At 49.4% G+C, this 14,072-nt stretch overlaps 1 protein-coding gene across 4 annotated transcripts in view; it reads left to right on the top strand.

Annotated features, from left to right (window-relative positions):
• The window catches only part of Tunar (TCL1 upstream neural differentiation-associated RNA), a 41,506-nt gene that overhangs the window by 21,263 nt on the left and 6,171 nt on the right, over positions 1-14,072 (top strand). The window lies entirely within an intron of this gene.

The raw sequence follows: 14,072 nt of genomic DNA, 5'->3' as shown, positions 1-14,072 counted from the left end.
GGTGCGGTGACGCCGCTAACCCCAAACCTCATTCCGAGAAGGAGGCTTGTGGAGGCCAAGTGCGGCCCATTGGTGTGTGGCTGGATAAAGTTGACGCTATCTGACGGATAGGGGCCATTGGCTGCTTGTTTGTTATTGCCTATGTTTTCGGATGCTTTTTATTATCAGTAATTTTTTATTGATGTTTTATTTTCTAACCCAGGGTGGGCAGGAGACAAACCCAGGAATGGCCTCAAGAGGCCTGTGCTTAGCAGAGATAGACAGCAGGGCTGTGTTGTGGCTCCATATGGGTCCAAGTGGGAAGAGCTCTCTCTGACGGCCAGAGCAGACCGGAGCATTCACTTACAGACCACCCGATGGCCAGAGAAGACAGGGGCATTCACTTACAGATGGCTGGATGGCCAGAGCAGACAGGAGCAATTGCTTACCGAACGAACACTTCAGGAGGTGGTGGCCATTCGTGCTGCCCTGAAGTGCTCCCACGCAGTTCTGTGTGACCTTGGGGTGCTGAGAATAAGGAAGAAATGGAAGGTTTGCTGAATGCTGAAATGAGAAAGTCGAATGTTCATTCTTTTCTGACGTCAGGGACAAGGGGATAGTCTGCTGCTGTGTCCAGACCCTCACTGAACAGACACTGTGGGGGTCCTCAAGGCCCCACAGAGGTGCCTGTGACAAGGGTGTCAAGGAAGAGAGTCCGGAATGTACGTTACAAAATGGAGAGCCCAGGAGTGAATCCCATGGACTGGGGCTCCTGACCACCAGAGGACTCAGCCCTGCCTCCTCGCAATGCCGTCCTTCCCTCCCCCCCTTCCTCACTCACCTGCTCCTGAGCCTCTCCAGGGTGCTTGGCTTTGTTCTTGGCAATGGGGCTGCAGACAGGGACAAGATTATTCCCATGAAGCTTCTCTTCAAAGTGAAGAAGATATATGCCATACACACATGCACACGTGCTCACAGCGTGCGCACACACACGCACACATGCACACGCACGCACGCAAGTATGTATGGCGTTTAAGTAGAGACCAGTGCTTTGAAGAAATGAAGTATAGTAGTGGCCCAGGTAGAGAATGAGAGGCATGGAGGATCTGGACAGGAAGACTTGCCTAGGACATGGTATCTGAAAGTTTGGGCAAAGTGTTTTCCAGTAGAGGAAACAGCAAATGCAAAGGCCCAGGGCTGGTACTTTCAGAGAAGAGCAAGGGTATGAGGATGGTTGATGTGGGATGGACTGAGGGAGAGAGTAGCAGGAGTTTGGACTGAGCAGGGCTTGATAGGATGTGTGTATTTTTCCATGGATGGTGGTTTATAAGAAAATCCTTTTCATGGTCCTTATTTGTTCTAGACAAAGATGGACCAAAATTGTAAGTCTGACTTTTTTAATTATAATTTTATTGTTATTATTAAGGAGTTGTACAGAGCGGTTACAATTCCATGAGTCAGGTAGTAAGTATAATTCTTCTAGGACATTGTCACCCCTTCCTTTTTCAGAGGTTCAGAAGGTGGTATTTCCAGCCTACACACACACACACACACACACACACACACACACACACACTTGCACTAATCCATATGTAAGGAGGGAATTTTTGTATCAAAGGAGATGGTAAAATCCATCCAGATGTTTGATCATGTCAGAAAAAAGTATCATTAAAATGCAAATGTTCCAGAGTAAGTGAAGTGTTGACAGGTTCAGCCTGTCAAAGAAAATTATTCATGAAATACAGGTTGTTGATCCACGGCTGGTATGGCCAAGATGTTTACTCAGTAAGACCTGAGCCCAGGAGATCTGTTTTACCTCCTTGGCAAAGCCCAGGTCTCCCCAGGGGGCTTAGAAATGAGGGTGCTCAGATCCCGGGCGATAGGGTGCTGATTCCTAACAGGACTTCTGGCCACATCCCTTTTACCTTGAGCACCAACCATGAAGAACAAGGAGTAGCTACCAAGAACAAAGGATCTATAGCCCTTTACTGTTGATCTTGCTCCTTCTGTCTCTGATCTGGGAATAGAAGGGACTCTTAAGTTGACTGTTCTTCAAAAGCATTGTCTTTCCTCTGTGAGATTTGAAGGGAAAAAAATCCAACAATATAGTTTTCTGAATAAATAGCATTTACTCGCAATGTTAAGGAAAATGGTGCCAGAGAGCCTGTGAATCCGCCCTTGCTGAATCTAGGCAGAAGATAGGGTTATCTCATTCTGTAGCAGGGAAACTGAGGCTTAGGCAGCCTCCCAATGAAGTACTTCAGAGAATGGCCTGGTCCCAGACTGTGTGGGTTGGAGTCTGGCTCTCTCCAGCCCCGCCAGCTGTGGGACCAGCTGTGAGCCTCGGGCACCGTCTTCTGCCTGGCTGGCTCCCTTCCCTCGTTTGTCAATGATTCAAGGATTCAAACCATCACTGGACTCTGAGTGCTCAGAAGATGGCCTGGCCCATCCATGTGGACAGCACCAACATCTGGGCCGAGTGTGTGCGGTCACACATAGTGGACGGGAAGTGGGAGGTGGCTGTCAGCACAGCTGAGTGGGGCTGTCCTCATGAGGGAAGTAGAGTTTTACACCCACACACCACCCTGAAACACCCGCTGGGTCTCAGAGAACTCAGAAGGAAGGCTGGTGGCTCATACCTGAAATCCTGGCTACCACGGAGGCTGAGATCTGAGGAGCCAGGGTTCGAAGCCATCTGGGCAGGAAAGCCCATGAAACTCTTATGTCTAATTTACCACCAAAAAAAAAAAAAGCCAGATGTGGAGCTGTGATTCAAGTCATAGAGTGCTAGTCTTGAGCAAAAGAGACAAGAGACAGCACCCAGGTCTCAAGTTCAAGCCCCAAGACCAGTTTAAAAACATAAGCTCCTTCACACACACATGCACATCTTTGAACACAAATCACGAATGCATCAAGCGAGGCCTATGGTCTCACAGTTCTTCAGAGAATTACTGTCCCCACTTTGCTGAACATCCGTGATGGACGCTTGGCTTCCCCCAGAGAAGGTGCCATCTTCCTGTCCATCACTTGGCACCAGAAGCCCTTGCTGCTGCTTGAAAGAAAAGCCTGCTTTCCTGAAGCCTCTTCAACCAGCATCTTCATACACCAGCCTAAAGTGTGAGGGTTTGAGGCAGCTGTCCAGGCTTCATATGTGGAATCCTAGCTACTCAGGAAGCTGAGATCTGAACATTTGAAGCCAGCCCAGGCAGGCAAATCTGTCCAGGCTGCCCTTGAACTGTGATCCTCCTCTCTTTCTTTCCTTCTTTCTTTCTTTCTCTTTTTTGTTTGTTTTTTGTCTGTGGTGGCTCTTGAGCTCTGGGCCTAGATGCTGTCCCTCAGCTCTTCAGCTCAAGGCTAGCACTCTACCACTTGAACCACAGCGCCACTTCCAGTTTTCTGGTGGTTTATTGGAGATAAGAGCCTCATGGACTTTCTTGCCCAGGCTGGCTTTGAACCGAGATCCTCAGATCTCAGCCTTGAGCTGCTGGTGCCGGCTTGTGATCCTCCTGTTCTCAGCCTCTCACAGAGCCTTGGGAGGGCCCAGCTCAGACTCTGCCTCTTGGTGGGAGGAAAACTTCAAGGCTGTGGGGATGTGGAGAGCAAGTCTCTGCAGGACTGGATGCGTTGGAAGTCACTGCGCACAACTGGGTTATTCTGGATCTCAGTAGGTCTGGGCTCTGCCTGATAGGCAGACAAGTCCTGAGGTCTGGAAGCTCCAGTCGTCCAGGACTCACCTCTCCTTAGAGCTGGGAAAGAGTCACTGTGGCAGGCAGACATGTGAGGTCTGTGGAGCTACTTGAGGTAATGGCTGATGCACCAGTGATCGGCAGAGCCAGGGGCCTGAGAGTGGGAGAGGAGGAGGTCCAGGCAGCTGAAACCTGACAAGTTCCCAGAAGGACATGAGTCCCTGGCAGATTAGGGACAAACATGAAAGGCTTAAGATCACCCATCAGGCCCTGGGACAGGAGCTCAGCCAAAGGCCTGGTCCTAAGAAGTGGGCTCCAAGTGTCCTGGCAAAGCCTGTATCTGCCTGAAATACAGTGTCTGGCGTGGAGGAGCGCGGGGGGGGGGGGGGGGAGCAGAACCCTTAAGTCTTGCCATGTGTTCAAGGTGTGTCGTCGTTTGTCCTGGAACCAGCCACTTCTCCAAGGAGCGTTGGCTCCTTGCAGCTGAGAATGGCTTATCCAAACCAAGACCCAGGTCCTGGCTGTGCGCCCGGCGGTGCCGCTGCCCTGCAGCCTCTTGGGCCACAGCCGGGAATGGCTGTCAGGCACTGGGTCCCAGCGCTGAGCCCCGGGGTGAGCTGTGGGACACGAGACGGTGCCCACATAGACCATGCCTGTTGGTGGTGCAGCCACCCCTTCCGTGGGGGTCAAGCCGGCAGTGAGATCCCTGAAGGACGCCTTTCTCAGCCTTGGCCGTTTGGATGGATGCACGCCCACACTGGCATCCTACCCGGCCCTGCGGTGCCTTTTTCTTCTCTGAACCCCCCTTCTCCAACACCCACAAGTGAGCCCTTGTTAGCTAAGTTGGATTTCGTTGGTTCTAGGCTGGTGCCGAGGGCTGAGCCATCCCTGGTGCTGCCTTTCCCGCCCTCTCCAGGCCGCCTTGTTTTTCTAATACTTTGGCCCGCTTGTTTGCTGGCTGCTTGAGATTCACCACCATGACAGCTGGTTTTAATTGGTTCCTGTGATGGGTACAAAAGGTGTGTGAAACACTTCTATGCTTCCAACAGATATGTCACTGCCTGCTGGCTCATCCCTTTTCCCATTCCTACTCTGAACAACCAGTCTTGAATTTCTAGCTTGCCCCTCCTGTACTTTGTTCCTTTCCCCTCCCCTCTCCCTTCTCCATTGCTGTCTTTTCCTCTCCCTTCCTTTTCATCTCCTCTCCCCTCCCTGCTCTCTCCTTTCTTCTGCAGTCCTTTCCTTCTCTTCCCTCATCTTCCCTTCCCTTTTCTTTTCTACAGGGTGTCACTATGTAACCCAGCCTGGCCTTTGACTCAGAGTTCTCCTGCCTCCGTGTCTCAGTCTGGGATTACAGGCATGTGGCACCAGACCCAGCTCTTGTATTTCTTTTACATAATGAACACATACACCTACATCTTCTTTATGTTTTTCTTTTCAGTATGGGGACATGGAGTTCAGGGCCTCACAAATTCTGGGCTAGTAGTCTACTCCCGAGCAACCCCTATCTAACGTGAAATAAATAATCTTGCATTTATAACTAACCTTTCACACTTTCTTTCCTAAGGTAACAGTGTCAGTTTATACAATCCTTCACAGCTGCCTAGTACTCCCTTAAAAGGGCAGACTGTAGCTTATTCCTTCCCTTTTCTGTATGTCTGCATGAACAAATGATGGTGCAGTGAATAGTCCTGCACAGGTCACTGTGTTTCAGTGGATGTCATCTCAGGGTCAGACACAAACTCAGTCTTCATTTCTACTGCACTGTTGCAACCAGAAGCCTTGACCTACACCCAGTGTGAGTCTATGTCACGGGTCCGTGGTCTCCCATGAGGCTGAGGAGGAGGCTGGTGTATAAGACAGCCCAGCTGGCACCCAGAATCCCAGATCTTCCCCTGGCTTCCTGCTGGTCCCTCCCAGGACTGGGGGGTGGAGGAGGGGGAGGCAGCAGCACCGTGGAGAGAGGAAGAATTGGTGGAGGACCCACCAGGGGCCTGGTCCGCGTCCCCTGCTCTCTTCCCCCAGCGCTTCCTGATGACTTGCGTTCCTGTGGAAAGTCTAGTGTGATAGAATTAATTTTTCTCACAACTAATAAAAAAAATGTGTTTTCTGTGAGCAAGGGGAGATGCTGATTAATTTACCCTTACGTGTTAGTATCAGGAGCTGGGTTTTTTTCCCCCTTCCCCTCTTTATATCCCTGTTTACATTTTCCTTGCTCAACACCCAGCAAACTAACTCTCCTTATCATCAGACTTCAAGGTGAAGAAGAAGATCCACCAAGGGACTGTGAGCCCTCGTTCTGTGCAAGGTGGAGAATGGGGTCCCAGGGGACCGGGGAGACCCACGCAGGCTCTTCCCCCAAGTGGTTCAGGAAGCCAGGGTCTGCTGCAGGCTGCTACTCTCGCGTGACTCAGTGTCAGCACGTGTAGGTGCTGAGACACAGCAACTCTGGTTGATAGCCAGAGGTGGCTCGAGCCGGGGAACCGTTTCTTAGGCTTTGTCTTAGGGCCAAGCATTCCTTGCTCTCTCCCTGAGTTGCGCGCACACACGTATACATACACACTTGTGCACACACACACACACACACACACACACACAGAGGCTGGCCTGACCTCTCTGGCTGACCCTGGCTTGATCATGAGGGCGTATTCACCGAACACACATTCTCCTCTGACTGTCTCTATACAGTTGTGGTCAGTTGAGTGTGCCTGGCTGGACTTCCCATCATCCATTTCAGCTGTGTTCCACACTTCTCCTCCTCTAACCTGGAAATTGGCTTCCCTAGGCTTTCTTGAGTTTGTTCCATCTATCTACCCCTCCCCCCACACATCTACCATCTTTCCCTCTATCTGCCATCCATCCATCCATCCTTTGTCCATCCATCTACCCACCCACACATCCACCATCTGCCATCCATCCATTATCTGTCCATCCACCTACCCTCCCACACATCCACCATCCTTCCATCCAACCACTTGCCATCTGTCCATCCATCTACCCACCCACACATCCACCATCCTTCTATCCATCCGTCCAACCATCTACTCAACCACACATCTAACCATCCACCATCCATCCATCCCCCCATCCATCATCCATCTCCCCACCACCATCTGGCCTCCATCCATCCACCAACTCTTTCTCTCACTTGGCTCACTGAGCACCATGGCAACCTCAGAGTAGGTCAGGAGTCAGAGGAAATGGAGTTATATCAGACCCAGGCTCATTCCTCCCAAAGAGCTCATGGATAATGGGAAGGACTCAAATAAAGGCATGGTTTTAGGAGATGCTTGATGCAGTCTGAAGCAGGCTGCTGGGCCTGCTTCTCAGAGAGGAGCAGCAGTTATGAAAGCTAGGAAGAGTGCAAAGGCACTGAGGCAAGTATGCACAGGATTGGAATATAGTATTTCATTGTAGACATTGTAGTGTCAGACAATGAGCAGTGTTGGAAAGCAGCATTGGTTACTGAGTTCAAATCCTGATTGGGTTTAGACACTGTTTTATTACTAGTTCCTACAGACAGTGCCTGGCATGTTGAAGGTGTTCAGCAATTATTTTGACCGTTTCTTGTTTCTAACGGGGTAATAACACATTTTTGTCCATGGTCCTGCTGCTACATCACAGTGAACTAGACAGAATCTGGCAAATAATAGCTGTTTAAAGATTACTTGTTCGCTGGTCGTTGGTGGCTCACACCTGTAATCCTAGCTACTCAGGAGGCTGAGATCTAAGGATCGCAGTTCAAAGCCAGCCTGGGCAGGAAAGTCCGTGAAACTCTTTTTTTTTTTTTTTTTTTTTTTGGGTCCGGTCGTGGGGCCTGAACTCGGGGCCTGGGCACTGTCTCTCAGCTCTTCAGCTCAAGGCTAGCGCTCTACCACTTGAGTCACAGCGCCACTTCTGGCTTTTTTTCTTTTTTTGCTTATGTGGTGCTGAGGAATCGAACCCAGGGCCTCATGCATGCAAGGCAAGCGCTCTACCACTGAGCCACCTTCCCAGCCCATCCGTGAAACACTTATCTCCAATAAACACTCAGAAAACTGGAAGTGGCACTGTAGCTCAAGTGGTAGAGCGCTAGCCTTGAGCTGAGGAGCTGAGGGACAGCATTCAGGCCCAGAGTTCAAGCCCCATAACCAACTCCCTCCCCCCCAAAAAAGATTACTTGTTGAATGGATAGAAAGATGGATGGGTAGCTGGATGGATAGAGAGAATGGATAGATGGATGCATACATGATGATTGGACAGAAGGATGGATGGGTGGATGGATGGACACAGATGAATTGATGGATAGAATGATGAATGGTTAAATGGATGGACAGACGGATGAATGGAGAGAATGGATGGATGGATGGATATATACATGGACAGACAGATGGGTGGGTAGATGGATAGACAGATGGAAGGATGGATGGATTGATGAATGGCCAGATGGATGGATGACCACACCTTGTGCCTGCCAAGTAATTAGTAGCTTTGGCCATTACTATGTGCAGCTGCAGGGTGGTTACTAGCCACAAGTGAGAAGGTAGATCCAGTAACCTCTTGTTAACTAGAGAGAGAGAGAGAGAGCACTGTAACTAGTACTAATAATCGTGTAGCTTTGTTGAGCAGGGTTGAACACTGCACACATGTATTCCCTCTTGAGTGGTGCTTTAGAATCCGAGAGAGCGGATTTCTGAAACCAAGGAAGTCCAAGCCGCCATCTTCCTTGAATCCCACAGGCCACTCTGGGGTCACCAGCGCAGGGCACAGACGCCCATAGAGGCATTTGGTTTGGGCGGAAGCTCTTGCCTGACCTCCATTGTGTTCACACCTGGGCACTGGGCCCTTCTGACCCATTTCCTGATAGGCTGGCAGGCAGAGTAAGCTCCCCTCCCCGGATGTGGGCGCAGGGGGTCGGGGAAGGGCTAGGGTCCCTGAGCAGGCGCTTCATCCTAGGGTGCAGTTTAGCAATGTTCACACTCTGTTCTTTGGAATTTAAGAGCTAATGGAGTTTAAAATTTTCATTATGAAAGTTCTCATGCATACAAGAACATAAATAGTAAAACTGGGTGATGGGGAAAATGAATAGGAACACCATGTGTGTGGCCATTGTACCAAGTGAGTAGCTTCCCAGATGGCTTTACGTGGCTTTACAAGGTCTCTGCCCTGACTCAGTGCCCCTTGCAGCCTGGTGTCTGCCACCACCATGTCACCGTGATGCCACAGGACCAGGCCTACCGAGACCCCCCTTCACGTGCCCACATTCCCTTCACACCCACCCCTCCCTCCTCCTCCTCCAGCCAGGCTAGTCCTGGCCTTTGCTGCCTCAGAGCCACACCCGCCACAGGGCCAGACAGGTTCCTGAGGAGCTTCGCAGTACAGAGCGTGGCCATGGGGGTCTGTGTGAGTTTTGCCCACCCTTGAGAGCCAAAGGCCTTTTGCACCTGCCTGGCAGGCACCAGCTGGAACAGGGCCGGGCTTAGGGTCATGTTGGGGGGATCTGCGAGAAGAGTCCCTGCAAGCCTGAGGTTGTGCTGAAAGTTGAGCTGTGGTGTGCCTGGTGGTCTTGGACTTGATGCTGCTTGAAAACCCTGTTGTCACCCTCCACATCTGTCAGCTGCCTGTTCTGGATTTCCAGGCAGATGCAGGAGTTCCTCTGGAGGGCAGAGCAGGTGTCCGGCATGGACTAGAGGACTGGCCGAGCATGGGCTGAGAGGGCTCCTCCTCCTCCTCCTCCCCCTCCTCCTCCCCCTCCTCCCCCTCCTCCCCTTCCTCCTCCTCCCCCTCCTCCCCCTCCTCCCCCTCCTCCCCCTCCTCCCCTTCCTCCTCCTCCCCCTCCCCCTCCTCCTCCTCCTCCTCCTCCTCCTCCTCTTCTGTTTCTTCTTCTTCTCTCTTTTAGTACATGAGAGCAAATATTTTGTTCAGAGGCAGGCATTATTTTGAAAAAGGAGTTCCTATGGACACCAAAGCCAACTCCCATGCAAGGCAAGTAGCTGAGCCATCAAACTTTTACCCCTCATGGTTTTCACACAGCTATGACCCCTTTCTGCTCAAGCCTGGCTCCAGCAGGGACAGTTGGAGGTGGAAGATCTCTGCTCCTACCTCGCATGCAACACCTTGTTCTTGTGACCTGGGGCAGCAACTCACACAGTCCTCTGGCCTCATTTGCCTTGTGTTTGACTGCTTTGAATGTGCTAAAAGTGAAACAACAGAATCGATGTTGCAGGAAATTTCTGAATCCCCCTCCCCATGCTCCAGGGTAGGTTTTTTTTTCCACAATAAATTCTAAAAAGAATACTTACAGTGATCAGTGGACGTAGATTTTAATCTCCTGTATTTTTCTCCTTGTCACAGGATAGGTGGCTTTCTTGTTACTGCATGGTTATTTGTCACAGTCATTTTTCACGGCCATGTAGTGTACCAGTGAGTGGACATCCCGTGGCAGTTTCAGTCTCAGTTGCATATCGGCCATTAGCTGCCTTGTTGGTGGACCAGTTGCTGTTCTCAGCAGGCAGCTCTAGCTGCCGGCATGGAGAAGTCCAGGGGGGTCCCCACAGTCACACCATGTCTCATGCACAATCACTGACACCGTTTCTGGCACTGTAAATCCTCCCTGAACCTCCTTGTGCCCGTGGAAGAACACCAGCAGGAGATGATGGCCAGCCATGGCAGAGTGCTTGTTGAGGAGACCCAGTCAAAAACCAGAGAGCCACTTCTTTCAACAGCGGTGTGGAAGGTGCTGGAGGAGATGGAGGTGTCTAGATGTTTGCTGCCGGGTGGGTGAGTGGGCGGAGCTAGCCCTCGGGCAGGCAGGGCAGACACACAGTCCTGTGTATGGGTGAGAAACACCTGTCACTAATCAGGAGAGGCTAAGCAGTATCAGGAGTGGCGGCAGCGGCAGCAGCCCAGCGTAGACTAGGCATCTGGAGGAAGCTGAGTGACCTCTTCACAGAGGTGAAGTTTCCAGGAGATGGGAGCGCTGGTGTTTGTTTACTTTCCTGGTTGAGGAATAGTCCCTGGGGTGCAAGTCCTAGTGAGGGTATTTTGTTTCAAAACAGAACAGAACCTCCCTGGATACGCTGCTGTGGGCGGGGAGGCTGTGTGGAGAGGTGGTGAATTCCAGGGTGAGGAGAAGGCCTCAGAAAGGTCCATTCGCTCTTCACATTCTCTCCCCGAACCCTTCAGACATCCAGTGAGAGTCAAACAGAACAGACTTGAGCAGCCCTGAGTTCTTTGGTTGCTTGAATGGATCCTGGTGGCAAATGTATTCCCAGAGCACTGGTTTTGTAGCCCGGATGTGTAGTTCATGGCTGAGAAGGAAATGTTGAACCAGGCTTTATCCAGGGCAGAAGACAGCCCAGCTCCAGGCAGCAGCCAGTGGTAACCACCCAGGCCCCATGGCTAGGAAGAACCAGAGCCCCAGAGAGAGAGAGAGAGAGAGGGGGAGAGAGAGAGAGAGAGGGAGAGAGAGAGAGAGGGGGAGAGAGAGAGGGAGAGAGAGAGAGAGAGAGAGAGAGAGAGAGCAGCCACATCCCTGCCTTCCCTGGGCCTTGGTGCTGAGCAGATCTCTCAGGAAGGGTAATCCTCCAGAGGAAAAGGGAGGTGCTGATGCCCACAGGAAGGCGTGGACATCAGTGTCCTTGCTGCCTCTGGCCTGGCTGGCTGTGAATCCCGGAACCCCATAGAACCCTGATGCCCCTGTGCTTTCTCAGCTTCCTGTAGCCTCTGTGCCCTCGCACGGCTCATTCCCCAAGACACACAGCCTGACGGCACGTGTGCATGGGACTGTGTGTGGCTTTAGCAGTGCTGATGTGGGGACACTGGTGGGCTAGCAGCAGGGTGGGCTTCCTGTTACCTTGCAGGGGTCTTTTGGCAGCTAGCGTCCCAGTAGATCTTTAGAACCCTGATCTGTTTTTACAAAATATAGCATTGTTTCATTATTAACTAGCCAATTATTCAACTACAATTGTTTTGATTTTTGCTAATTACCAAATAGATAAGCAACATTCTTAGAAAATCCAATGTAGTGAGCCCCAGCTTTGCCCCCCTGAGCACCCCCTAATCCTGGTCACTACCTGGCTCTTGGGTTTCGTCACACTTCTGCCGCCCAGCAGAGCTGGATTTTCCACAAAAGCAGACACATGTGTTTGGGACCCAGAGCTGTGCTGACTGTGGTGTTTGAAACCCTGGCACATGTGGTCAGGTGTGTTCAGAGCATGACCTGAGAGGTAGGTGCTCATCTTCCTGACAAGATGACACCATTCTGTTTATCCAAAGCAATAGCACCAATTGGCCATTGTCAGGGTTTGGTGGTCTTGTTGGATATGTGTGTTCTTGCCAGTTTGGTGATAGCTTGATGGTAGCTCTTTGTGGGTTGGTTTGTTTGGTGTACTTGTATGTGTGAATGATATATACCTCTGTATATCATTCATATGGCACGTATTCATCTAGATAGATAGCTATAGGTATAGATCAGATGGTTTGGCTTCATGCTTTGCTTTCTGTGGTATTGTATGATAAACAGGACATACTTTTAAGATGATTTACTTTATTACTAGTTAGTTCCTTTACTGCTCCAGCTTTTAAGTCGTAATGGAGACATCCTTTTATATTCCAAGGTCATAGATCTATTCATTTCTGTTGTCTTATAAAAGCTTTTAAGTTGTCTCTTTTCGGCAGTTGTCTATAATCTATCTGGAATTGTGAGATACTGACTTGATTTCATTTATTTCTGAAAGACACTGAGTTGCTCTAAAGACCCACAACACCCAGTGCATCTTCTGTATATACAGAGATCAGCTTCCATTTCGCCAGCTAATTGTTGAGAGCCTATGTGATCATTCTTCCTGTCTTTTACAGCAAGTCCCTGCCTTATTCTTTGTCTTTCACAGTGAGTACCCAGCTTTTTTTTTTGAGCCCCCTGCTTTATTCTTTAGCAAATATCTTGGCTGTTGTTACCCCTTGTCACTTTACTGTACATTTTATTTTTTTCTATTTTATTTTTATTTTTTATTTTGAAAATACTGTACAGAGGAGTTACAATTACATGGGCAAGATAATGAGTACATTTCTGATCAAGCATTGTAGCCTCCTCCTTTGTTTCCCCTTCCCATCCCATCCTCCCCCTGCCCCCCCGCCCAACCCTCCCCCTCCACCCCCCCGCCAAAGTTGTAAAGTTCGTTTTCGACATAACGACTTGTATGTCTTATTGTTGCAGTGGGTCCACCTGTATCCCTATTTAAACAATTTGTTTTTTTCCCTTCCCCTGCACAAATTATACCAACATCAAATACAGTGAAAGCAGGGGTTATACCGTGTGGGAGGGACATAAAAGCAACAAAGAAATAATCTTATAAATGTGTTAGAAACAATCGCATGAAAGAAAAAAACATTTGAGTACATATCTTAGGGTTCATTTTCCTAACATCAACTTATCTGACCTTTTCTGCTTGACTCAGACATATACTAGTTATTGCAAATAAGGGAAACCATAGCACCTATGTTTCTTTGGGCCTGGCTTTTTACCATACATTTTAATATCCACTTGTCCAATATGCCAGAATTGTGAATGGAACTGCAGTGATTCTACAAATCAGTTTAGAATGAACGGGAGTTCTGGGATATTTTTGTATTCATGAAGATGGTATGTTTTTCCCCTTTTGTGTGTGTGTGCCAGTCCTAGGGTTGAAGTTTGTCTGGATACTTCCCTGAGCTTTTTCATTCAAGGCTGGGACTCTAGCACTTGAGCCACAGTTCTACTTCTGGATTTTTTTGGTGCTTAGTTGGAGATAAGAGTTTCACAGACTTTTCTGCCCAGGCTGGCTTTGAACCATGATCCTCAGACCTCAGCCTCCTGAGTAGGTAGGATTACAAATGTGAGCCACTGGTGGGGCTGGGAAGGTGGCTCAGTGGTAAAGAGCTTGCCTTGCATGCATGAGGCCCTGGGTTCAATTCCCCAGCACCACATAAGCAAAAAGAAAAAAAGCCGGAAGTGGTGCTGGGGCTCAAGTGGTAGAGCGCTAGCCTTGAGCTGAAGAGCTGAGGGACAGTGCCCAGGCCCAGAGTTCAGGCCCCATGACCGGACCCAAAAAAAAAAAAAAAAAAATGTGAGCTACTGGTACCCAACTGTCTTCCCTTTTTAAATGTTAGGTATACTTTTGTGTCTTTTGGGCAAAGTTTTATCACTCCTGAATAATTTTAAGTTTTACAACTCCCCAGTAAGTGTATTTGTTAGAATACATCTAGGTACTTTCTATTTCAGGGACTATTGCAAATACTCTTTTCAAGAGTTACATTTTTATTGATATGTAATTCAAAAAGCTGCATCTTTAAAGAGTATATAATTTGATGCTTTTAGTGAATTTTCAGAGTTATAAAATTATCACCCAAAAATTTAAGAACATTTTTATCAACCTTCACCTTCCCCCC

The sequence above is a fragment of the Dipodomys merriami genome, unplaced genomic scaffold (assembly GCF_024711535.1).
Source record: "Dipodomys merriami isolate MVZ:Mamm:240054 unplaced genomic scaffold, mDipMer1.0.p SCAF_50, whole genome shotgun sequence".
NCBI lineage: Eukaryota > Metazoa > Chordata > Mammalia > Rodentia > Heteromyidae > Dipodomys > Dipodomys merriami.
This window is presented reverse-complemented; position numbering and strand designations above follow the sequence as displayed.